General features: G+C 36.9%; 1 long non-coding RNA gene across 1 annotated transcript in view; it reads right to left on the reverse strand.

Moving 5' to 3' along the window:
- The window catches only part of LOC144221843 (uncharacterized), a 238,470-nt gene that overhangs the window by 60,784 nt on the left and 151,010 nt on the right, over positions 1–26,676 (reverse strand). The gene's annotated exons all lie outside the window — the stretch shown is intronic.

Raw genomic sequence — 26,676 nt, forward strand, 5'->3', positions numbered from 1 at the left:
GGAAATAGGGAGCACAGGGTACGAAAGCATGGACTTTAAGTATGTTGTGCTGCAATAATCAAAAAGGGAAGAAATACTGGCTTGGAAGTATTTACCTTTTAAGAAAAGAGGATTCTTTTGTAGGTACTTTTATTCATCCGAACAAAACTTCATTTTGTTTCCTGAAGAAGGCCATCACCTGACAGAACGTGGGACCTACTGTCACACAGACTTGATAGTACATGCCTGGGGAGGAAGATGCCAGGAAGCCTTGAGCTTGGAGGAGTGAAGGGGTGAAGAATGATGTCAGTGCCTGTCCCTTCCCTCTGTCTACCCTGAAAGAAGCCTGCCCGCCTTCAGTGGACTCACTTCCCCTTGTGTGTACCCTACCCCACATCCACACTTGGTAGTTGGCGGGAAGAAAGGAGGAAAAGGAGTAGAGTTAGGTCAAGTTTCCATACTTTCATTTCAGGTTGTATACAGCCATTAGGAGAAATGAAGTACCGACTCCTTTTTTTCTTAAATATTCCCTTGCTTCTTGAGTCCAAGTCCCCTCTCCTTCACCTCCAACCCTGTCCTTTCTCACAGTGGGTCCTAGAGACTGGTCATGTTTCTGTAATCACAAGTCTCCTGTGAGAATCTCATTTTTCTCATTTGTAAATGTGAATTAGAATTCCCCACCTTTAATATTCTTCACAGATTTTATAGGTAGATTCCTTTAAACTCTCTGTGCTCCTTTGTAAGAACTGCACCACAAGGATAAATCAGCCCAAGAAAAATAGGTTTTCTTTCCTTTATTTTTTCTCCTGCTTCACGGTACCAGGCAAAGTATATTACTCTACGGCAGAGGTTCTCAACCTTAGTTCCACATGAGAATAATTTGGGGACCTTTTAAAACTCCCAATGTATAAGCCATACCAAAGGATCTCTGGAGGTGAAACTCAGGCATGAATATTTTTAAAGCTCCCCATGTGATTCCAATGGGCAGCCAGGATTACGAAGTACTGATCAACAGCAACACCTAATTACCTCCCAATTCCCCAAACGGGCATTTATTTTTATGATGATTTTCCTGGTATCAAATGTCTTTCCTTATTTACTTCCTAAAACAAAACAAAACAAAACAAAACCAAGCCTGCACAGCCCATCAAAACCTAGGTCAAACCCCTCCTCCTTTAGCAAGTCCTCTTTTCTTCCCCATTACCAATCTGAACTTAATTGTTCCTTCCCCTCACTGCCTCCAAGTGACTCGTATCCATCCTAACACACAGGACGCTCAGATTCTTGTGGACACAGCTTTTTCCTCAATAAATTTCAAGCTACTTAAGAAAAGGATTTGGGCTTATTCATTTGCATGTCATGAGCATTCAGTAAATATTTTGAAATCAAAATGGCCAAAAATAAATAATATAAATAAATCTGTATTTCGCCTGTAGATGGTGTGGGTGATGACTTGTGTCTTCTATCAAAAATGAGTTCTTTGGAAAAACCATAATACCATTTCTTATAAAGCATGAGATATGATTTACTATTCCTGGCCACAGCTGCTGCTTTTCAATGATAACTTCGAAGTCAGTGATAACATAATTCAGCAGACATGGTGATTCTCAATCTACACGTGACACCATATGGGCTTCAATATAGAATTACTTCCTGCTCATACAAATACACTCCAAGTTTTGTTTTGTAAATCTTAACTTAGATTAAATGAGCATTGGCCAAAGCATCTGAGTCCTCCCAGGATAATGGCTACAGACTGAGGAAAGGAAAGGGAGCGAAGGGAGGGGTGAGAGAGGTGGGGAGAGACAGAGGGAGGGTGTTGTGAGTGTAACAGATGCATAAAACCCACTCCTGGAAGAGACCGTTTAGGCATGACCAACACATCGTCCCTGAATTTCAAGTGTCCCTGTCTTTCCTCTCTGCTCCCATTTAAAACCTGGATTTAATTATATCTTAGTGTACTGACTGCCTCCACTGTCAAAGGGGACCAAGTTGAAAGCAAGTATCATGTTTTACTCATTTTTTCCTACATAGCACTTGCCTATCACAGTTCCTATCACACAACAGGAGTCAGAAAATATTTCTTGAGTCAGCAATGGAACAAAAGGAATAGCTTTGAATTGAAACAGGTAGGTATTTGTGTGAATAGTTCTGTCTCAAAACTACCCTCGTTTGTTGCCTGCAGAAAGCAAACACCAATTCCTGTGAGACCCACAGGTACAGCAATTTAAATAGGAACCTGATTAGATATGAATACCTGGGAGAAAAATAATTGAATGCACAGTGATAAGTCAAGCAAATATTGCTTGGTTAAGTGATATCACTTGAAAATGTGCAAAATTCAAGTTATAAACTTCACTTCCCTGCTCAAAAATCTTAAGAACTGACAGTTAACTTATAGGTCCAGAACCACGGTGAGGCAAGTGAGGCTCCCGCCTCAGGTGGAAAATTTAAGGGGGTGCAAAAATTCTTGATGATCAAGATAAATACTGTTTATTATAATGTTTTAATATAATAATAAAATACTGTTTAATAAAATAAATTAATATTTTATTCAAACATAAAAACAATGCAAAAAATCCATTATGAACAGTTGTAAGGACCCAATCCACATGGGATTTGTAAAACATATTAGCGTTATCATCTCATTAGCAATATCATAACAAAAGATTATGTGAGTGTTATTACATAACACTGTTGATAAAGGGCTCCGTATGATAATAACAGCCTGTAGGATTTTTTGTTTTTTTTAGGATAAATTGCGTGTTTTGTTTTGTTTTTAATTTTAGAGAGTGAGAGAGAGCTCCAGTGAGGGAGAGAGACAAAGGAGAGAAAGAGAGAATCTTAAGCAGGCTCCAGTCGTAGTGCGGAGCCAGACACGGGGCTCAGTGTCATGGCCCTAGGATGATGACGTGAGCTGAAATCAAGCATCTGATGCTCAACTGACTGAGCTACCCAGGGGCCCGCAGCCTGTAGGTTTTGGTGCACAGAGCTTTGAAACTGTAACCAGCAATGCGCAAACATGGCCTGATTTATACGAGGAAATATTTTAATCCCAAAGCCTGTTGTGGGTTATTTTCTATAAGAGGCAGCAAATAATTTTTCATGTTCAGGATTTAGTGGTCCAAGTATCTAATGTGTTAGAAAGGAACCTGATACTGCCTCTACTGTAATGCTCTAACAAGTATTGGTGTATTGAAAGACTTATGCTTTCAGTTCACCATTCACTGTGTCCTTTCTGGAGTGTCTAGCACTATGCTCTGCACTGAGGCTAACACACTGGCCAGTGAGGAGACACCCTTGTCGCAAACACCAGTAACAGAATACTGAGAAAGATACAAGGGAAAGCAGTGAAGTTACCATGGAGACAAGAACTCCCTAGGGAAAAGATACAGAGACAAACAAAAAAAAATTCAGGTCAGCATAATATACCTAATTAGTTAACATTACTTTTCAAAACTGCATTTTCCCCCATCAGGTAATGGCAATATGCATTAAATGCCTTAAAATTTGGAGTACTTTTGATGATTCCCATTTCAAGGAAATTATTTCAAAGAAATCTTAAGGAACGTGTGTTACGATTTCTCCCCTTAAAAGTTCATCATAGTACCTTCTATAATACAACCAAAACAATAAAAGGGAACTGCTACTGCCATGGCATTGTTGAGTTACATACATTGTATATGGAAAATTTGTAGTGATTAAAAATACGTTGGTAGGAAATCAGTAATGACACAGAATGATGTACACACCTGCTACTTTTCACACTGTGCCCCGTACACTAGCTGTGTTCTCCGGGAGCTCATTAAACATGCAGATTCTCAGCCCCAGCCCAGACCTGCTGAAGCAGAATCTGCATTTTAACAAAGTCCTCAAGTGATTTCTATGTGTATAAAATCTTGAAAAGCACCAGTATATGCCATAGTTTTTTAAGCCAAAGAAAAATATATACATTATAATTCCCCTTTTCACTCCCTAAAATTTGGCTCGATGATTAGAAAAAAGAGTGAATGTATATACATCAAAATATACACAGTGATTATTTCTGGAGACTCTGCTTTTTATTTTCTCTTTTAAAAATATTTTCCAGGGTCACTTGGGTGGCTCAACTGGTTAAGTGTCCTTCTGACTGTAGCTCAGGCCATTATGTGATGGTTCATGGGTTCAAGCCCCACTTGCAGCTCTGTGCTGATAGCTGAGAGCCTGGAGCTTGCTTCAGATTCTGTGTCTCTCTCTCTGCCCCTCCTCCACTCATGCTCTGTCTCTATCTCAAAAATAAATGTTTAAAAATTTTTTAATTAAAAAATAATGAAATATTTTCTAAATAGTCAACTACAAATATATATTACTTTTGTTATAAGAAAAAAGTAAGTTTTATAAATGTACTTTCTCTGTTGTTCTTTTAAAATGATTGTCCATAGTGAATGATTTTTTTCTGTAAGATAAAAATTCAGGTCAATTATACATTGGGGTTTGCAAAATTGAAAGTATACTTCACATCAATAAGTTCTAGGACCATATACCTAGTATTGTGATTTTAAATCTTTCTTTCCACTGATTCCCTAAGAATGCTTGTCTCTTTCTATTCATGTTGCTTGCCCTTCTGCCTGTTAAAGTGATGACTACATTTGTAAGGCATTGCCTCCATCACCAGGTTATCTAATTCCTCAGGTAGTACTTCAACCTCACCCTCTCCCCTGATGTCATCCTAAGACTACTAAGATATGAAAAAATTCTACTTTTCCCTTTCATTTGTTCTAGGATTTGAAAAGCTTCTTTTCAAGACACAAGTGTAATTAGCATACCCAGCTGCTACTGGTATGAAAACCCTTTGGAGGCTATTTTTAGTCTCACCCTATTCTTAGAGGAAGATTCTGAGGTTAGGAGACACAAGTGGTACTATTCTGAAGCCAAGGCAAGAAGGAGGAAAGGTCTCTCCTGGGAGGGCTGCTCAGTTAGGTCCGACAGCCACAGAGTAGACTGAAAACAAAGAACAGAGGTATCAGAAGAAAATTAAAAGGGCCTACTTCCAAAGTTTGCCAATAACAGTCCCAGGTCATTTCAAGAATTTAGGGAATATAGCCAAAATTCTATCTCAATGCAAACTTTTCAATGTAACATTTTGTTAATGAATCAGCACACATGTCCTCTGAGAAGCGACATGGTAATTGTGCTTTGCTCATCTCATTCCATGGATCTTCTAGAACAAGGCTCATCAGTGTAGCAGCCTGATTAATCCAAGCCTTGCATGTTGGGCATCTGTGCTCTTTTCTGTAGCAGGGATTTTAAGCTATAGCAACGGTAAGATAAACGAGACCAAGAGGACGCACTTCAGAGAAGTCACAGGTGGAGGAGAGGAGAAGGATTATTGAAAAAATGGTTAGAAGAAATGGAGAGAAAGTAACATTTACAGAAGATCTAAAGGGCAGGGTTTTGCATATATCATCTCATTTAATCTTCATAACAGACTGTACTGCACATAAGCTGGCTCAGATTCAGTGTGTTCATAACTTTCTGATGGAATGGTGGTGAAATGGGAAATCAGTTTAGCCTTAGAGAGTTCCAAGGCCCATGTTCTTTCTCCAGTAACATACAGGCTCAAGAAGTAATTCTTCTGATTATGAGTCATTCGCTATATCCCCCAAAGTTTTACATTTTAAAAAATTCCCCAAAGCAGGGTTTCTCCGATCCATGGTTCATAGTCTATGTTTCATCAGAATACCCCGGGTATTGTGTTAAAATGCAGTTCCTGATTCCATTATCTTAATAGGTCTAAGTGGAACATAAGAATCTGTATTTTAAACATTTCCCAGCCACTCCCATGCACAGATCACACACAGGCATGCCTAGGTAGGACATAATCTGCATATCGTTGAAAGCAGACTCTTTGGCATTCCTGGAGCAAATCCTGTATTTGCCCATCAGTGTGTCTGTTAACTCTGTCCCCTCCTCTTGATCTGCACTCCAGGGTTCACTGCTCTCTGAGATAGAGAAGGATCTGAAGTAAGAAGACAAGAGGTCGATTCTTAAATCTCGCCATTAACCAGTGATGCTAGGTAAAGAAGTAATAAACTCTCTGAACCTTAGCTTACTTTTCTGTAAAATGGAGAGAATATTTCCTGCCTCAACCTCCTCACATGAGGATTGTGAGGAAGTAGTAAGAGGATTTACCCAAAATTGACTCATAGACTATTACTAATTTTCCATGCAGGTGTTAGGAATTGGGTGAACCATTACAGGCTGTGGAAAATGAAGAGCCCTGGACTCTAAGTCAGATATGAGTTACATCACTGACTCTGCCTCTCACTGGGTCGCACTTTGAACATGTAACCTCCTGGAGCCTCTTTCTGTTTGTGTTAAAAGAGAATAACAAACATGCATGCCCAGTAGCCAGGATGGAAGTAAAGTAAACATCCATCAGCAGGGGACTAGCTAAATTAAGGATGCTTTGTCCCTGTTGTCAGAGAGCAGTGCCGGTTCCACTTTTGGTCTCTGTGGAAAGGGAATTTTTATGCATCCCCATGGCCTCCCTCCTGCCTTTGAGTCATTCTACCCCTGGGGAAGGAAGCATAACTTATCTGCATGGTAGATCATGACTTGGCTTCATCCTTTTCATTTTGAGAACTGAGCTCAGCTATATAAATGGGATCCACATATATAACATAAGCTCACTATGAATGAGACTGCTTGACCAGTCACATAAATCACAGGCTCTATCTGCAATAAAATTATATCTGTGGCCTCTATTTATTTCCTTCTCAAATTGTTCAGAACCTCAGGAACAGAGAAACGGGGGATGCTATTTATTAGAAACTCTAAAAACTCCAATATATATATCGAAAGCTATGTTGTATTTAAAAAAGGGGTGCCTGGGTGGCTCAGTCAGTTGAGTGACTATTTCTTGATTTTGGCTCAGGTCATGATCCCAGGACCATTGGATCAAGCCCCATTTAAGCCTCCATGCTGAGCATGGAGCCTGCTTGAGGTTCTCTCTCACTCTGCCTCTCTCCCCTGCTCACAGACACTCTCTTGAAAATAAAAAATAAAATAAAATAAAGAGGTAAAGCCCTATGTACTTACTGTCATGGAAATTATCTTGGGATATGTTAAGTGAAAACTATCAGGTCCAGTATAGGGTATTTAGTGTTTTTCCATTTGTATGAAAATAAAGGGTGCATTCACAGATAAGTATACACACATTTCATTAGAAAATCAGATAAAGGGCTAGTATCCAAAATCTATAAGGAACTCACCAAACTCCACACCCAAAAAGCAAACAATCCAGTGAAAAAATGGGCAGAAGACATGAACAGACATTTCTCCAAAGAGGACATCCAGATGGTCAACAGACACATAAAATGATGCGCAGCATCCCTCATCATCAAGGAAATACAAATCAAAACCACACTGAGATACCACCTCACACCAGTCAGAGTGGCTAAAATGAACAAATCAGGAGACTATAGATGCTTGCAAGGATGTGGAGAAACAGGCACCCTCCTACACTGTTGGTGGGAATGTAAGCTGGTGCAGCCCCTCTGGAAAACGGTGTGGAGGTTCCTCAAAACATTCACAATAGAGCTCCCCTATGACCCAACAGTAGCACTGCTAGGAATTTGCCCAAGGGATACAGGAGTGTTGATGCATAGGGGCACATGGACCCCAATGTTCATAGCAGCACTCTCCACAATAGCCAAAACATGGAAAGAGCCTAAGTGTCCATCAACGGATGAATGGATCAAGAAGATGTGGTATATTTATACAATGAAATACTACATAGCAATGAGAAAGAATGAAATCTGGCCATTTGTAGCAACATGGATGGAACTTGAGGGTGTTATGCTGAGTGAAATAAGTCAGGCAGAGAAGGACAGATACCATATGTTTGCACATATAGGTGGATTATCAGGAACTTAACAGAGGACAATGCGGGAGAAGAAGGGAAAAATAGTTGGGGAGAGGGAGGGAGGCAAATCATGAGAGGCTCTTGAACGCTGAGAACAAACTGAGGGCTGCTGGAGCTGGGGAAGAGGGGAAGGGGGCTGATGGGCATGGGGGAGGGCACTTATTGGGATGGCCACTGGGTGTTATATGGAAACCAACCTGACAATAAACTATTTAAGAAAAAAAAAGAAAATTAACAGACAACACTATAGAAGAAACCACTCACTCTAGTTTCTCTTGGGGATGGAAACTGACAGTGTGAGGTGAGATGTATATCTTCTAACAGGATTTTAACTTTTAATTATCCTTGCATTTTTTTTAAATTAAAAATATATATGGGGTCCCTGGGTGGCTCTGTCGTTGAAATGTCTGACTCTTGATTTTGGCTCAGGTCATGAATGATCTCACGGTTCATTGGTTTGAGCCCCACATAGGGCTCCATACTGACAGGGGGGAGGCTGCTTTTGGGATTCTCTCTCTCCCTGTCTCTGCCCTTCCCCTGCTTGCCTTCTCATCCCCCCTCAAAATAAACTTGAAATATATATATATATATAAAATACATATACATCACATTGTTGTGCTGAAGAATAAACAATATTGCATAGGTAAATAAAACCTGCATAGCAGAATCCATAAGTTCAGCTTCTTCATTTTTCTATCATGAAGTCAGCTCCCCACCACTCTGAAAACTCTGTTCCTTGGAGTTGTAGGTCACCTTCTTAACAGTACTGCACTCTGACTTCTCAGCCGTAGCTGTGCCCAGAGGCATCAGAGGGTCTCCCACCACCAGAAAGCAAGCCACAGGACAGCCAGGGGTCCAGGACCACAGCCCTTCCAGCACCTAGCCCAGCCTCTGAACAGAGTAGAGAGCCAATATGTTTGTAACACTGAATAGCATGCAAGATTCTTAATGCCTAAGCCAACCATCTACTCTAATTGTCATGGAGTTGGAGTTGGGATAAAGGCTTTGCATGCCTCCACTGAACAGAAAGCACTGCTTCAAAGAGCAGCTGAGGTTCGACAGCAGAACAGGAACTCGGCATGTGACATTATGTGCAAAATCAGTGCATGTGTGCCGTTCTGAACCACCATCATCTTCTCACACGGAAACTTTAAATGGAAACATATGGTTAGCACAAAATGAACCTGACTTTTTCCCCCTCTGTGTGGATGGTGATTATTTATTTGTTGGGATTTAAGAAAGTGTAACATAAAAATTACCAAAAGAAGGGAAACTGAGCTATAATCTCCTTTGAAGGTTTTTTGTTTTGGGGTATTTTTTTTTTTTGTTTTTTTGTTTTTTGTTTTTTGTTTTTTTGGTGGTTGTTATTGTTGTTTTTTACCTTGGGCATGTTTTATGAAGTTTCACATTAGTGCTGTAGGTTGGGAAGCTTGGCTAAAGTCCACCTTGGATAATAGTAGATTCTGGTTAAAGGATCATAAGCTAGGAAGTCATGCAGAATCGGTCTGAGTCTTGATTCCATCCCCCTAGGTCTGTGACACGTGCTCTCTAAAGCTTCATTTCCACTGCTCTAAGAGTAATATTTGCCTTAAAGGTATAATACCTGTGATGTTTCAGAGAGATGCCTTACATATAGTAATAATTATTAACACAGAAATTAACTTATAAAAAATAATAGACTTGACTATGACTAGTCATCTGTTTAGTTACTCATCTTGTTTCCTTCCCCCACTGCTCTGTGATCTCTTAGAGGGCAGAAATTTCTTTTGCTCATTTTTTATGACCTTTGCACTGAGCATATTGTCTTATTTATACCTTCCCAATAAAGAAGAGACAGAATTGGAAATAACTTCAAACTACGCTAACCAATGTCATTTCCAATCATACTCAACATGAACCCATGTATCTGTGTATTAGGTCTCTTCCCTCTTCCTTTTCACACATCACACTCAATAACTAAAAAAGGGATAAACTTCAGGCCAATTGCACCTTAACTCCTTTATGATGTCCAGGAATTAGCTAGAAGCATAGTCCTTGAGTTAAGAAACCAAATAATTACCAAATGATTATTTCTTATCAATATACAGATTAAATCTCCCTGCTTCAAAACTGGGTCTGCCTTTGGAGGGTCAATTTATGTTTTAAATAACTTATTCTGGAATCCAAAAACAGAAATTTTGCAAAATTAATTGCAGTATGAAATTTGGTCGTATTAAACAGAGTTTGCAATAGAAAGCTGGTTATTTTAATTCCCCAAATATACAGTAACCTTCAATGTGTCAGGCAGTATTAGACACAGAGAAACCCCACCATGAGTAAGACATGCTCCTATTCCAAAAATATTAGGATTGCCACCTAATAAAATGACCCTACATTTTCCTTCTCTATTTTTTATTTCTCTAAATTTGTAAAGGACTTAATTGCTAGGCTGTCTGAAACCACTATCGACCCTTCCTCTCTTACTAATCCACATATATAATAGAATTCTCCATAATGAAAATATGATTTTTTTAAAATTCCTTATCCATCAGTGAGTATTCATTTTCCAATTACAATACTATGAATCGGCTTTGTTAAAACATAGAGGCACAGTTTATATGTGCCTGGAATTTCTACAAAACATGTAGGTGCTAACCTATATAATTTTTAAATTACGTACCTAAAAGCAAGGCAATATTCATTTTTAAGCATACTAAAATACAATGTGATATCTATTTATTTAAATTAAAATGGACATTTTATTGAGACATAATTTACATGAAGTATAAAGTTTGATAAATTTGACAAATGCATAGACCTGCAGAAATGCCACATTCCTAACAAGTTAGAAACTTATCACCCAGAAAGTTCCCACCTGCTATATTCCAATCAACCTCACCCTCACACTCTTCAGAGGCAACCACTGTTCTAGTTTCCCTTACTCCGTATTAGATCTATCTGTTCTAGAACATCATATGAATAGAAACATATACTATGTACTCTTTAATTTTTTATAATGGTCATTTATTTTTGAGAGAGAGAGACAGAGCATGAGCAGGGAGGAGCAGAGAGAGAAGGAGACACAGAATCGGAAGCTGAGCTGTCAGCACAGAGCCTGACACGGGACTCGAACCCACAAACCATGAGATCATGATCTGAGCTGACGTTAGACGCCTAACCGACTGAGCCACCCAGACGCCCCATTATGTACTCATTTGTGTCAGTTTCTTTATTCAATATTGTGGCTTTGAAATGTATCCTATAGTAACAGTTCTTTTTTCACTGTTGAATAATATTCCATTGTATGCATATACTACAATTTATTTGTCCATTATCCTGTTGGTGGTGTGATTTCTTATTATGAGCTATTATGAATGAAGAAGCCATAAGTATCCTATGAAAATCTTTGTGTGTATATATTTTACTTCCCTTGGATAAATACCTACAAGGAAAATCCTTAAGTTGCAATGTAGGTATATGTTTAACTTTATAAGCACTTTCCAAGGAGTTTTGAACATCTATGGGCAATGTTTAAGAATTCTGTTTACTCCCTAAACTTGGTAAAATGTGATTTGTCAATCTTTTCATTTTGGTCTTCCCTGAAAAACAATGATGGCGAACATTTATTCACGTGCTTACCAACCATTTGTACATATTTTCTTTTTGGAGTATTGGTTCATGCTTTTTGCACATTTTGAGTTTTGTTTATGTTTTTTGTCCATTAACTGAGCTGTTGAAATTCTTCATATATGTTTTTTGATAGGTATAGGATTGCAAATATTTTCTCATCTGCAGTTTATCTATTCATTTTCAAATACATGCTTTTTGAGAAGAGTTTTCAATCTTGATGAAGTGCAATTTGCCAGCTTTTTTTCTATAGATAATGCTTTCTATGAACCATCTAAGAAATGTATGTCTACTCCAAGGTCATGAATATATTTTCTCCTATGATTTCTTTTAGAAAAGCTTTATATGTTTTAGCTTTTATATTTTCATAGGGTGTGATGGTTAATTTTATATGTCAACATGTCTGGCTACAGGGTACCCAGATACCTGGTAAAACACTCTGGGTGTGTCTCTGAAGTAGTTTCTGGAACAGATTTGTATTTGAATTGAGAGCCCATGTGAAGAAGGTCACATTCAATAATGTGGCTAGGCATCCAATTCATTGAGGGCCCTAATAGAACAAAAAGGAAAAAGAGTGAATTTGTTCTCTTCTCTTGAGCTAGGACATCCATCTTTTCCTGCTCTTGGATATCAGTGCTGCTGATTCTCAGATCTTTGGACTCAGACCAAAACTTGCACTCTGGTTTCCATGCCATGAGGATGTTACTAAATATAGATTCATTCTCTTTGAAATATGTAGATCTATTCAGATTTTCCTTTTTTCTTTAAGATTTATTTAGAGAGAGTGACTGCAAGTGAGGAAAAGGCAGAGAGAGAGGGAGAGAGCGAATCTTAAGCAGGCTCCATGTTCAGCACAGAGCCGGTCCTGGGCTTGATCTCACAACCCTGAGATCATGACCTGAGCCAAACTCAAAAGTCAGAGGCTTAACTGACTGAGCCACCCGGTCACTCTGATCTATCCAAATTTCCTAATTTTTTTGGACCAGTATTGGTAGTTTACATTTTCTGAGGAATTTTTCCATGTCATTTAAATTGTAGTATTTGTTATTCTCTTAATGTCAATAGGATGGGAGACATGTCTCCTATTTAATTACGGACATTTGTAATTTGTGTTTTCTTTTTTCTTTTAACAGTCTAGCTAGTGGTGTATCAATTTTATTGATCTTTTCCAGGAATCAGTGTTTTGTTTCATTGATTTTTCCTATTGTTTGTTCCTTACCACTTCATTGATTTCTACTCTTATTTCCTTTCTTCTACTTATTTTATATTTAATCTGTTCTCCTTTTTCTAGCTTCTTAAGGTAGAAGCTTAGAGCATTGATTATAAATCATTGCTATTTTCTAATCTAAGCATTTAAAGCTATAAATTTTCCACTAAGCACTATTTTTGTGGCATCCCACAAATTTTATATATTGTGCTTATATTCTAATTTAATTTAAAATATTTTAAATATTAATTTTGATTTCTTTTGTCAGGCATTTAGATGTTTCTTCCCTTTTAACTGTTTGTAAATGATTTTGCTATTGATTTCTAATTCAATTTCACTGTAGTGAGAAAAGATGCTTTTAAATTTATGGCTTGCTTTATGACTCAGCACATGTTTTATCTTGGTGAATGTTTTATGCTCTCTGAAAAATAATCTGTATTCTACAGGAGTTAGTTGCAATTTCTTATAAATATCAGTTGTGTTAATTCAATTAATAATATTTAAATCTTCTATATCATCACTGATTATTTTTGTGAAGTTGTTCTAACAGTTACTGAAAAAGGACTATTAAAATTTTACAAAGTGTTGATTTACCTATTTTCCATTTAGTTCTGTCCATTTTTCCCTCATGTATTTTGAAGTTCTGTTACTAGATACATAAACATTTAAGATTGTTATGTCTTATTATGCCTTCTTGGTGATTTGATCTTTTAAATATCCCTGGTCATATTCCTGGTCATATTCTTTGTTCAGAAATGTATTTTATCTACTATTAATATAGTCACTCAAGCTTTCTTAAGATGAGTTTTTTCACACTATGTTACTTTACTCTTAACCTGTCTATGTCTTTATACTGCATAAAGTTAAGTCATACTCTTTTAACCAGTCTGACAAACTTTGCCATTTAGTTATAGAGTTTACTCCAATTACATTTAATATAAATATGAATATGGTTTTGTGTCTTTTTTCTTGCTACTTGTTATCTTAGATTTCTACTTTCTTAGTTTTCTACTTCTTTGCTTACTATTTAGTTTTCTTTCTAGCCTTCTGTTGCATACATTAAATATTGTGTAGCCCCGTTTATCCTTTCTAATGTAACCAGGATTATAATAGTTTCTCTATGGGCTACACTGTGCATCCTCAACTTAATCTTTCTTGAATTTAATACCTCTTCACATATTTTACGAGAACCTTACAACAGTATGCCTCCATTTACTCTCTTCCATTCTTTGCAGTAGCTGTTGCCATCTATTTCATTCCTACTGATACTATAAAACCCGTGTGATCTTATATTTTGATTTCTTGTCTGTTTTAAATAGTAACTATCATTTAAAGTAATCTAAAATGAAAATTAATGTATTTTTATTTTCTAGATATTTATCACTTCAGGTACTCTTTATTCATTTGTATATCTGAATTCTTTACCTTTCAGTCTGAAAAACTTAAATTTCTTTTATTGTAAGACCTGCTGTGATAAATTCTCTCAGGTTTTTTTGTGGTCTTTATTTCACCTTTAATTTTAAAAATTATCTTACTGCAAGTAGAATTCTAGATGGATGGAGTTCTTTCCATACATTAGAGATGTTGCTTCATCATCTTCTATGCTTACCAAAGGAGGGGTACTCCCATCTTCTGGTTTGCTTCCTTTTGGATAAAAAGCTCATGTCCATTTTTACCTTTGGTCTCCAGAAGGTAATCTCTTTTTATTTCCATGAAAATATTGGTTTTCATGGATTTGGGTATGAATTGCCTAGGTGGACTGTTTTTTTTCTTGGTTATGAGTCATATTTTCCTGATTCTTCTCATGGCTAGAAATTTTGTTGATATTTGAGACTTTTATTGTCTTCTTTAAAGAGTTTGAAGTTTTGTGTTGCTAGAAAATTAATATACTAGAAGATTATCTTGATCCTGTTGAGACCTATACTTACACTTTATTAGGTTGGGTCTAGAGTGGTTCTTACTCTTCCTAAGGCAAAGCCTTTCTGCATCTTAGGTGAATTCCCAAGTTTCAACGTACCTACTTGGACTGCAGAGGGAAATCTTTAGAATCACACTGTTCATCTCAAACACAGCAGTAGCCATTCTCTCTAAGACCTCATAGAGTTGTGCCCTATATGTGTACATCTTAGTATTCAGCCAAAGACTCAAGAGAACCCCCAGTGCAGAATTCTGGAGCTCTTTCTCTAGAATATTCCTTTTCTTCACAACCCTGGTCCACAAATTCCAACTATCTCAGCAACCTCATGTTATGGTCCCTGTTTTCCACGTCTCATAAGACCACTGTTCTCTCTTTGGCCTCTATAGCTTGAGGCTGTAATTTTGAAAATGTTCCATGGGAAAATCTGGGTAAATATGGAATTCATCTTATGTGTATCTCTTCTGCCAGTAATCATCATCCTGCACTATATGTTATCCAGGTATATGAACATATTTGATTAATACAGTTTTTTTAGTGTAATAATCTTTGGAGGGTAAGTAAGATACATGATACATATTAGTCTATCATGGCTAGAGCTGAAAGCCTAGATCTAAACTATACTGTTGTGACTAAAGGTGAGGTAAGAACTTAGAGCAATAAGAGATCTTTAATAAACATAGTACACAATACACGTAGTATTGTGTTTAATAATGACAAAATTATATGAAACACTGTCATTCCTAAAATGAGAAATCTGAGACAGAGAGATTCACTGAGGTCAGTTGGTAAATGACAAAGCCGAGATTTGAATCAAGAGGAATTTTACTTCACAAACTATATTTTTCCTACTAACTACAATGTTTAAAGTAGTCAAAGCAGGTTTCTTAGAGAAATGGAGACTTGACTGGGCATTGATGAACTGGTGGTCTTTGAGCTTGTGAACAGGCTAGAGGGAGCAGGAACAGAATATGGTGGGTGCAGATGAGAGCCAGACTAGAGAGACAAGATTTTGTGTGGACATATTGGAGACAAAGTTGACTAGCTTGTGTGAGGTCAGTTTATAGAAGATAATATGATTTGGGAAGAAGAAGAAGAAGAAGAAGGAGGAGGAGGAGGAGGAGGAGGAGGAGGAGGAGGAGGAGAAGAAGGAGAAGAAGAAGGAGGAGGAGGAGGAGGAGAAGAAGGAGGAGGAGGAGGAAAGAAAGAAGGAAGAGATGGAGAGAAGGAAAGACAAAGAAAAAAGAAATAGTACTACCTTACCAGTGTTTTTTAGATTATAGTTTATTATAATATTTTAGTCAGAGATTTTATTTTACATTTACTTATAACTACATAATTATACACACTTTTTTGTTACACATGCTTATATTGTATTATCCCTTTCTGTGTTTATAGCCTCATGAACACTGAAGTCCCTGCCAATCATACTTACACAGATGATTGAAGAAGTTAAAAAGAGAAGGCAAAAAGGGAAAAGGTGAATTCTATCTTTATTTTTCTCTATTCATGTCTGGTTGGTTTTCATAGTAATGTAAAGAATATCTCTAGGCCTCCTCAAATAACAAAAAGACTAGAGTGGCTAAAATTCCCTTTCTGAGATCACAAGAGATATCTTGCCTCTCCTCATTTAGCTAAAATATTATCTACAAAGTCTTTTCTTTAGCCCATGACCTCCTCATCCATCTATTTACAACTATTATTGAGCCATTTCTCTGCTGGAGGCAGGGTCACAAACCTGCCTTCTCAATCCTAAAGTGTGAAGAGAATTCCCATTCTTCAGCAGTATAGAATTGCTTTCTTTGTATGGAAACTAATTTTAAAAATGACTATTTGTTTGGTATTGAAGATTTTAAATTTCTTAAAGGATTCACAGTATGGCTTTGATCTTTCTAAGTGATATTTAAAATTTGACTGCTTTAGCACCATCCTACTCAGTGTCTTACTTTGTTAATAATACCAATATCAGCCAAGATACACTGAGCACTTTCTATGTACCAGGAACTACGACCTCTACAAAAATTATCTCATTGAGGCCTCCCAACATCTTTAGGAGGTAGGTTCTGTTATAATCATCCCCATTTCACAGACGAAGAAACTGAAGTTTATAACACTTGAGTAACTTGTTCAAGAATACAGAGCAGTGAATTGCTACATTATGAGTTGAACTCAGAAATTCAAACACTTGAAGAAGATAAAACCCAATCCTTAAGCATATGTAAAGGCAGTAAAGGTTACTTCTGTAAGAACTTCACGTATAGCAAAGATGCTTACAATTGGACATACTTAAGTTCAAATTATGGCTCTCCTATTTTCCATGTAGGGGACTTTGGGAAAATAACTTACTCTATGTTATCCATTTATCTCTACAATTTCATGATATTAATACCTCTTTGTGAGTTCATGATGATTAAATAAGATAGTATCTGCAAAGTACCTGGTACATAAGGGGGAAGTAATAATAGTAGCTACCATTATTATTCTAATGTGCTCCCCATCTTGAGTCAAATTTAAGATTAAGATTTCCCTATTATGCTGTTCCACCAGCTTCTAGTTCCATGACCCTGGGTATGTTACATTTTCTAGGCCTCTGTTTCCTCATGTGAAAAAGTGAGGCTAATAATAATTACCTACTCATGAAGTTGTAGGAAGTAGGTGAGCTATATAGCAGTCCTTGGCACCCCATAAATGTTCAGTGTATTATCTATTATGATGATTATGACGATGGCTGGACAAAACGGTATAGTGGGCTTGTTTAAAGTTCAATATATTTGAGGGCCAACATGCATGAGAACATTATTTAGAAGAGATCCATAGTGTTGAAGAGATCTGTTACTTGTGTTGATATCTTGGCCCTGCCCCCATCAGACTCCTATCTGTATTCCATATGGAGCAGTAAAGTCCCATGGAAGAACTGTTCCCTATCTGGGTCACTGTGGACCCCCACCTACAGAAAATAATCCAATGGGAAAAGAACCATTCTTCTCCCTATACTTTGTCTTTGAATAGCAAAGATCTTGAGTACACTGCTGGCTCAATGCCTCTCCCATGCAACTTGGTAGAAAAGTAGAGTCACCCACAGTGCCCAAGAGAACAGCGGCAGACAAAGATGGTGAAAGAGACTATAGTCCTTGGAGAATCATTAACGGCAGAGTAGCAGCAGGATATAGCAAGGGCATGTTTGTAGGTGAGCACATCTAGGGACTTGCAGAAATAACTGAAGAAGACTTTTCAGAGAACTCTATTATACAGGTGGAGGCAATGAGCCAGAGTAATTTGAATAATGACTAATAAGGTGACCTCATTTATATCCATAGGCTGGTGAGGTCTGGAGAGATTCAGGTTACATTATAATAAAAACAAGTAATTATTATTATTATTGTGGTGTAATTGCATTTGAAGCACAGATTTTGCTCATAGCTGCTTGCTTGACACTTTGAATTGCACCAATTTTCTAGTGGCACAGACCCAATTTTCTAGTGGTTTGAGTTTTGACTTTCTCTTGACATTGCTTAGTGGGTCAACATGAGTAAGCTTTTAAGAAATTGTGTATCTGTTCCTTAAGTACATTTCCCTTTTTAAAATGCTGACGTGTTTTTCCATATGTCTAATTAAAGTTTGCATAAACCTTCATGTTTGTGCTTTCCCTTGTATCCTATGAGAATAGTTATTTTTTAAATGGACTTAATTACCATAGAAATAATTAGAAATAGGAGACCTTGCATTAGTAAATTATTCATTATTAATTAAAACCTAAAAAAAAACCCCACTCCTCCTGAGAGTATTAATTCAAGAGGCCACCATCTCAACTATAAGTGTGACAGCCTTATCCAGTCTCGCATTCATACAACAAACTCATCAAAGATATTTAGGAATAGGGTAAGCGTCATTTGTTACATATATATTTTGTTTTGTTTTGTTTGTTGATGTTGAATAAAGCCACCAAGCTATAATCACCCTAAATTAAGTCTCATAAATATAACAAGGGACAAGAGGTTAATTTTCATCAAAAAAGCCAATTTATAAATCCAGCACTGCTGATGTAGAATTTTTTGCTTTAATTTCTCCATAAATCTCTTCCCCCCAAAAGGTAGATAATCTGTGAACTGATAGTGAAGTTACTCAAGGAAACAAAGCATATATTTTCAGAAGATAACACAGTACATATATCCTTTAGAATTTAACCTCAAGAAAGTAATGTTTAATTAGCAAACTGCCTAAAAATTTCAGCTGCTTCGTATAGGAAAAGGTCTATTTACTGTGAAACTGATCTTCCTCCTATCCTGCACCATAGGCACTGATGAGAATGTTATCAGTTGCCTGGCTGGTTAAAAATGGACTTCCTCAAATACTTCTTATGATAAGTAATCTTTCCAATACTTACATATGGAAAGTATGCTAACAATACTTACATATGGAATGTGTATCTTTCCAATACTTACATATGGAAAGTGTCTAAACAAAAGATAACTGCTATTTCTGATTCATATTCACCCTTAAGGAGCATAAATCCTTTGAAAACAGATGAATTTTTCAGTACATCAACCAGTATTTTGAAGCCAAGTCAATACCATTAATGCTTAATAACAACTACCAAATCCTTAGAACCACTATCTTTATGAAGATTATATTACTTGTCTAATCATAATTATACGGGGAAGATGAGAACCCTGTTTTACAGAGATAAAAAATGAGTCTTGCAGAAGTTACCTTATGTAAGATCACACAGTCAAGTTTAAGAGACACAAGACTTACCCATGGAACTTGTACCAGTAAGCTTGCTCTTATCCACCATATTATGTACAAGACATTGTGATCAGAGCTAAGAGAAAGACAAAAAGTCTCTAAGTCTGAGTTCCTGCCTCAGGTTATTTATAATGCCATTTCTAATAGAAGGACATAACACTCTAAGACAGAACCATACCATGTGTATTGAGTTTGTCCCAAGGCTCCTTCACCCATTCCAAGGCCAAGGAAGCATCTAGGCACTCCACTCCCTCACCCTCACAATAGGCCATGTTGAAAAACTAAATTTGCTGGGGCAAAATTGTGACAACAATTTAAATACCTAGAAACTGCCTAATACTGAGTCTCAAGACTCAGGAGAATAATGTAAGGTTTTGGAGGAAAGTGGAAGAAACATTTGTCATGTAGGAGGTCAACTGGCAGCAGGGAACTCACTTACAATGGAAAAGATAGCTGAATGAGTCCACTTTACAACTCAAATTCCTACAACACTAGCAGTGTCAGTGTGGCCATATGACCCAGTTAGAGGAAAGCTAGCAATTAAAATCCTTATTTTCTATTTGATGTTAGTGACACTTGGCTTTGACAAAATCATTTTCATAAAGCAGAAACCAGCTTGTTCTATGGGTCTTCCTATTTATATGCTCCTTTTTCAAGGTGAGTAATAGATTAATTCTCTAGCTTCTGAAGAAAATTTTTCTCAGTTTATTTTCACTACCCTTGTATGGAAGTGACCTGAATTAAAATTACCTACTCTATTACTGATTTTTCCCTCTAAAATTACAGTTGTGCTATAATGTGCAAATTTTCATTGCTTTTCAACATGAAATTAAAATTCCATAGTTATAAAAAGAAGAACTTCGATTTACAATTTTTGAAAAGAAGTCTTGGACTTCAAAGTATAATTACCTAGGGCTCATTAAAATGCAGGATTATTAACCCAAGAGCTGAAGTTTCTAGTAATAGTGGATCTTTTATAAGAGTAATTATAAGAGTCATAAATATTAAGCATGAAAGTAACACTCTGCATTTAAAGGGAAAGTGTACGCTCCCACCTTTGCCAAACTTAATGTGAAAAAGAAGACAATGAAGAAGCCACCAGGTCTTAAAGAACCAGGTGCAAGCCCTAAGCATGGACTTATTAATGAAAGATTCTATAATAAAAAGTTTCAGAAAGTACTATGTATCAAAAGTCAATGCATGAAAATATATTAATTAGTGGAAAATATATTAATTAGTATCTAGTAGCATGTTTAATAGGCTTATTCCTAAACTGTTCTGGGGGGAACAAGTAGAAGTAGTATATTGACTATGATAAGAATTTTGAAAAAACGTGCAGAGAAAATGACTGGAATGATATATGCTTAGGCATTAATAGCAGGAATATCTGCATGGTAGAATTACAGTTTTTACTTCTAAGATTTCTAGCTCTGTTTTGTAATGGTTTATTCTTGTTTTATGTTTAAAATGTTCTTTATATTTCTCTGGAGATATATATATATATATATATAATACAGTATTTTGCAGATGACTATCTTTTAAATTATCTTTTACATCTATTCACCCAGATTTTCTATAGGGAGGGGTTGGAGTTGCTGCAGGCTTACACGTGTGTGTCTTCCCTATGTGTTAGTGTGGGTTGGGTGGGGGGTGGGGGGAGTAGATGTACCACTAGGCTGACTGACTGGTATTTTAGAATGAATATTCCTTTCCCTTCCAAGTTCTCGCCAGTCAGGAGGAGTAATGCCCTGTCTCCACACCCAAAGTCCTACACTTCTTACCTTCACCTGGAGGTAGACTGTGGCATTGCTGTGGGCCACCTCCTACCTGTTCCCTCCACAAACTCATCTATGGAACATCTTTGTTCTGCTTCCTCTTCATTTAGCAAAGAGATTATGTCTCCCTTCTCCTAGGATAGTTCCCATTTTGTGACACGCCAAAAGCTGATTTGAGTATATGGTATATGTTTAATCACTAACAAACAAAAATCTTTCCTATTTTTCTAAAAATAGGAAGAGGCAGATCACAAATTGTATTTAGTCTGCCATCTTAAAACAGAAAATAAACAAAAACCAATGTTTGTGTTACTTTAAAACTACCATTTCAGTAAAGCTATTGTTATTATTTTGCTAATTAAAGAAAACAAAAACAGTGGTGTAATGAACATTGGAGTGCTAATACTTCCTCAAGACCCTGATTTCCTTTCTTTTGGATAAAGTGGGATTATTGCTAGATCATAGGGTAGCCTATTTTAGTATTTTGAGGAACGTTTATACTATTTTCAATAGCAGCTGCACCATTTTATATTCCACCAACAGTATTATAAGGGTTCCAATTTCTCCACATCCTCACCAACACTTGTCTCTTGTTTTTTTGACAACGGCCATCCTAACAGGTGTGAGGTAATAACTTTCTGTGGTTTTGATTTACATTTCCCTGATGATTAGTGACACTAAATATCATATATCTGTTGTCCATCTGTTCATATACCTGCTGGCTATTTGTATGTCTTCTCTGGAGAACTATCTACACAAGTTTTTAGCCCTGAATATCCATCAGTGGATGAATGTAAAAGAGAATGTCACACACACACACCCACACACACACACAGAGAGAGAGAGAGAGAGAGAGAGACTAGAATGGTGTCTATCAGGACATGGGCAGAATGGGAAATGGGAAATTACTAGTCAATGGGCAGAAAATTTCAATAATGGAAGACCAATAAAGTTCTAGGCATCTGTTGTACAACATTATACTAATTTTAACAATACTGGATTATGCACTTCAGAAAATATTAAAAGGGAGTAGATCTCATATTAAGTATCCTTACCACAATAAAATAAAATTTTTAAAGGCAAAAAGTAAAGATGGAAAACTAAATTAATTGGCGCATAAGTCATCCATGTCAGAATATATGACAAAGGTAGTGCCACTCCCTGGTCCTGGTTTTGTTTTTAATATTGTTCCGGTGGTATGATTTTCTTGGTTCTGAGAATTTCCCTTTCTCCTCATTTGGCAAATAAGTGAAGATTTCTCACTTAAGGATTAACTCTTTGACTCTTCAAATGTAAATTTATTAAGGAATAGTAATACCATAGTCAAATAGCCAAGTAATAATTAAATTAAAAATTTAAAACTATTAAGAAATCTAACTGTATAAAAGGCTTGCTAGTAAGTTGAAACAACGCAACTTAAGAAAACTTGCTTCTCCATCATGCCTATCTGGGGACCTGTCACAAAGTCTGGATCACTTGAAGATGGGCCCTATGCACTAAAAGAAAATGTCAGTGAATGTTTTCAAACGGGCCCCTTAAAAATGCTTGGAAAAACACAATACCACTTTACTTCTCTGAAAAACCTCTTGAAAACCTGGAATTTAATCAGAAGATTGTGAGTCAATCTTTCTTGATCAGTATGTTTCCTAGGAACTTTACTTTTTTTTAAAATAGAAATTAAGAATCATATGAAAATAATAACCAGGAAAAAGGAAATAAGCAAAACAGCTATTCTCTTAGCTCATGAGTTTGAAATTTTCAGGTTGACTTTTATCCTCTTGAGGCTCAAGTTCTAATTATAGCCAATGAAGTGAGATTTCCTAGTTGTAAAAAAGACAAAGCCCCGAATTCTTTTGAACATCAAGCATGTCTTAATAAAGTGCATTTGACGACTTAAGGGTAAAGGAACAAGAACAAAGTAGATTGGATTTCTTTTTAAATACGTAGGGGTTAGAAAATGAAGGGGGAGAGGCTTGACATAGAATACCTTTAGTTTTGCCCAAACCTGAAACATTTAAGGAAAAAAAAAGTTGAAATTATTTTCCAAGCTCCAAATATGGTTTGTTTCTTCAGTATGTAAAAATTACAGTATTAACTTTTCCTGAAATGAACTCCAGCTGTTAACTATAGGGCAACTACAACAAATTGTTTAAAAAAAGAAGTATATGAATTGGAGTATGCTGCTGCAGACTCATGGTTGGCTGCGCCTAACTCAAAGATCCTATCTTCTTGAACTTCTGAACTCAGATGTTGGACAGAACATTAGCAGAGAATTTGTCTCTGTCCTTTACACACTGTTTTGATCATGGGTTGGATAAACAGCAAATTTATGAAGAGAGGCCCGCCCAAAGCCAGCCACATTCACTGGAGATACACCAGTAAAGACAATGAATCTGATTCTGTTATTTATACCAATGGAAGTCAGCCCCAAGCTAGGCTGCGCTGATAGGGGAGAGGAGGGCAGAAGGTGGTCCCTGGTTGTTCATACTGCAACTGGACCATAGCTAAGAAGCAAAAGAAATCATCCTCTACACATGACCAATAAATGCGAAAAGATACTCAATTACATTATTAATCATAAAAAAATACTAAAGCGATATGATAAAACTGTTTATTCACCATTCTCACCTATCGGATTGGCAGAGATTATAAAGCTTGATATAGAATGGTTTGGGGATGGTATAAAGGAATAGCATTTTCTTCTAATAATTTCTTGTTATAGATTTTCTGGAGAAATAAACTTGAAAAAATTCAACAAACAATCCAACAATTCCACTCTAGAAATTTATCCTAAAGAAATGAAGACATACTTATATATGTGTTTAGGAATATCCACTGAATATGTTATAATATAGGGAAATTATAAGCAACTCATAAGTTATACAACAGACAACAATTGGTTGCACGTCTGATAATACATTCATAAGATATTAAAAATGGTATTATATCAACTCTTTGTTAGGAAGATAAACTCCCAATTTGTTTTTTAAAAGATCGTATTGTAGAATATATACTAAAATGGGAAAATGCTCATGATATAATTACTAAGGAAAATGGAGTAAGCTAAAACACCATATGAGAAGATTATTAAGTTAAAATACATGTGAAGAAATACCTCTTGTACCTTTGCTCTCTTTCTGTTGGAGGGCTCAAGGACTCAATAAGTTAACACTCCTTTTGTACCAACCAGTTCAACATGATCTCAACCAGACTCCTGGCTTTAAACACCGCATTTAAGCAAACAACTACCAAATGAAAACCCCAGTCCAGATCTCTTCGTATGCTCCAAACACATACATCTAAATCTTCACTCGCATGGAAAAAAGTCTCAGGCTAAACACATCCAGAACCAGTCTCCGGCAGTCTTGGTTGCCATAAAATCTACATCTTTCAGAGTCTACCTCATCTTAACTAATGCCAGCTCCAAACTTGGAGGTACGCATGAAACCCTGAAGATCTCTCATCTCCACGTTAGTTTTTACATCCCATATTCGATCCACTGGCAAACACTGGCAGGCCTTTTCCACAATCTCCCCAAAATCTGACTGCTTCTCTGCACCTTCACTGCTATCACCGTGGTCCAAGCCAACCCTGTGGCTCATCTGGGTTAGTAAAATAGCCTAACCTCTCCATTTTAACTTTCTCCCCATATTGTCCATCCTCCCTGTTTTAATCATTTCCATTTGCTGTCTATTCTCTAAATAGCAACCAGAGCGATTGTATTAAAATTTAAGTCAAAACCCATAACTCTTCTATACAAAATTCTCCAATGACTTCCATTCCAAAAAGTAACAAAAACAAAAACCCAAAAACATGGCCATCCGCATGTCCTGCAGGGTCCTGCCTGATGTGGCTAATCCTGATCATTATGACCAACTTCTACAAAGCTTTCTCTGGCTCACTCTCCTGCGGCTACCATGTTCTTCCTGTTTCTGAAATCTCATAACCATCATTGCTGTTCCTTCTGCCCAAAATGCCCTACCTGAAATATCCACATGGCTCATTTTCTCACCTCCTTCAGGTTTTCCCTCAAATGTCAAAAATGGGCACTTTCTGAAATGCTCTATTTAAAATAGGAACATGTCTCCTATTCCTTTCTCTACACCTATGTCCTCCTTATACCCCTTTCCTTGCTTCTATTCCTTCAGAACATTTATTAACATCTAAGATACTATATTTCTTTATTCACTTGCTTTATTTTTTGAGTCTTCTTCCATCCCAGGTAGTATAGAAGCTCTACTGGATAAGGAATTTTGTCTGTTGGAATCATTGCTGTGGCCACAATGCCTAGAATGATACCTGATATTTAGTAGGTTCTCCTTGATAATCATTGAATAAATGATATAACGATGTATGCTAAAGTGAGCAGTTGTTATTGCTGGATGGTAGAATTTAAATGCTTTTTGTTTCTTCTTTTGTGCATACATTATTTTTTAATATATGATTTTTTAGAAGTATTTTAAGGTTTATTTATTTATTTTGAGAGAGAGTGGGAGAGAGAGAGTCCCAAGCAGGCTCTGCCTTGAAAGTACAGAGCCCCACATGGGTCTTGATCCCACCAACCATGAGATCACAACCTGAACAAAAATCAAGAGTCAGACTTTTAACCAACTGCGCCACCCAGGCACCCCTAGAGCAGTTTAAGGTAATAGCAAAATTGAGCAGAAAGTACATAGGGTTCTTATATACTCTCTGCCCCTTCCCACAGCCTGCCCTACTATCAATATTCTTCATCAGAGTAGAACATTTTTAAATTATCAATGATTCAACATTATACCATATTACCATCCCAAGTCTATAGTTTATATTTAATGGTTCACTCTTGGTGGTGTACATTCTAGGAGTCTGTACTAACATATAATAGCCATTAACTAATGAATGAACGTATCCACCATAATAGTATCCGATAGAATAGTTTCATTGCCCTAAATATCCTCTGCACTCCACCAATTTACCCCTCCTTCCCTACTAACCCCCAATAACCACTTATCTTTTTACTGGCTCCATAGTTTTGTCTTTCCCAGGATGTCCTATTGTTGGAATCATAAAGTATGTACCCTTTTGGTACTGGTTTCTTTCACTTAGTCACACGCAGGTAAGGTTCTTCCAAGTCTAGGGTGCTTGAGTGGCTCAGTTGATTTAGCAGCTGACTTCAGCTCAGGTCATGATCTTGTGGTTTACAAGTTCAAGCTCTGTGTTAGGCTCTGGGTTCACAGCCCAGAGCCGGCAGCCTACTTCAAATTCTGTGTCTCCCTCTCACTATGCCCCTGCCCTGCTCCAGATCTGTCTCTCTCTCTATCAAATATTTTTAAAAATCACAAAAATTACAAAAAAATTAAGACTCTTCCAAGTCCTTTCATGGCTTGATAGCTCATATCTTTTTAGCACTAAATAATATTCCATTATCTCAATGAACCACAATTTATCCATTCACGTGCTGAAGGACATCTTGGAATTTATAAAGATACTATAAACATTTATAAACCTGCATTATTTGTAGGTTTCTTGCGTGAACATCAGTTTTCAACTCATTTGGCTAAAT

This window comes from Crocuta crocuta, unplaced genomic scaffold (assembly GCF_008692635.1).
Source record: "Crocuta crocuta isolate KB4526 unplaced genomic scaffold, BGI_CrCroc_1.0 scaffold151, whole genome shotgun sequence".
NCBI classification, from domain to species: domain Eukaryota; kingdom Metazoa; phylum Chordata; class Mammalia; order Carnivora; family Hyaenidae; genus Crocuta; species Crocuta crocuta.